Source organism: Orycteropus afer, unplaced genomic scaffold (genome assembly GCF_000298275.1).
Source record: "Orycteropus afer afer isolate SDZICR_OR568_19922 unplaced genomic scaffold, OryAfe1.0 scaffold00058, whole genome shotgun sequence".
Classification (NCBI taxonomy): domain Eukaryota; kingdom Metazoa; phylum Chordata; class Mammalia; order Tubulidentata; family Orycteropodidae; genus Orycteropus; species Orycteropus afer.
In genome coordinates, this window is record NW_006921645.1 from 6,668,253 (window position 1) to 6,669,749 (window position 1,497).

Consider the following 1,497-nt stretch of genomic DNA (forward strand, 5'->3'; position numbering starts at 1 on the left):
AAACAGTTCCCAGTTCTGCACCAAATTCATGATCCTTGCTATACCTGAGCCTATTGTGGAACCCACTGTGTCAACCCATCTTATTGAGGGCCTTCTCCTTTTTCGTTGACCCTCCACTTTACCAAGAATGACATCCTTCTCCAGGGAATGGTTCCTTCTGACAACATGACCAAAATACATGAGACAAAGTCTGGCTATTCTCACTTCCAAGGTGCATTCTGGCTGCATCTCTTCCAGGACAGATTTGCTAGTCCTTTTAGCAGTCCATGATACTCTTAGCATTCTTCTCTAATACCACAACTAAAAAGCATCAACTCTTCTTTGGTCATCCTTATTCTTTGTCCACCTCGCATATGCATATGAGGTGGTTGAAAATAGCATGGCTTGGGTTAGGCACACTTTAGTCTTCAAGGAGACATCTTTGCTCTTCAGAACTTGAAGGAAGTCTTTTGCAGCTGATTTGCTTAATGTAATATGTCATCTGATGTCTTAACTGCTGCTTCCATTGGTGTTGATTGTAGAACCAAGTGATAAGAAATCTTTGACAACTTCAATCTTTTCTCTATCCATTGTGGAGCTGTTTATTGGACTAGTTGTGAGGGTTTTTGTTTTCTTTATATTAGGTGTAATCCATACTGCAGACTGTAGTCTTTAATCTTCATCAGTAAATGCTTCATCTTCACTTTTAGCAAGCAAAGTTGTATCATCTGCATATCACATGTTGTTAATGAGTCTTCCTCCAATTCTGATGCCATGTTCTTCTTCATATAATACAGCTTCTTGGATTATTTGCTCAGCATACAAACTGAGTAAGTATGGTGAAAGGATACAACCCTGACACACTCCCTTCCCAATTTTAAACCATGTAGTATTCCCTTGTTCTGTTTGAATGACAGCCTCTTGATCTATGTACAGGTTCCTCATGAGTACAATCAAGTGTTCTGGAATTCTCATTCTTCTCAATGTTATCTGTAATTTGTTGTGATCCTTTTGCATAGTCAATAAAAGACAAGTAAACATCTTTCTGGTATTCTTTGCTTTGAGCCAAGATGCATCTGACATCAGCAGTAATATCCCTTGTTTAACATCCTCCTCTGAATCCAGCTGGCATTTCTGGAAATTCTCTATCAATATACTAGTTCAACTGTTTTTTTATTTATCTTCAGTAAGATTTTACTTGCTTGTGATATTAATGATATTGTTCGATAATTTCCTCATTCTGTGGGATCACCTTGCTATGGAATGGGTACAAATATGGATCTCTTCCAGTCAATTGGCCAGGTAGCTGTCTTCCAAAGCTCTTGTCGTAGCTGAATGAGTGCCCCCAGTTGGGCATCCATTTGTTGAAATGTCTCAGTGGGTATTCAGTCAATTCCTGGAGCCTTGTTCTTAGCCAATTCCTTCAGAGCACTTCAACTTCTGCCTTTAATGCCATCTGTTCTTGATCATATGCCACCTCCTGAAATGGATCAACATTGATCAGGTTTTTTTTTTTTT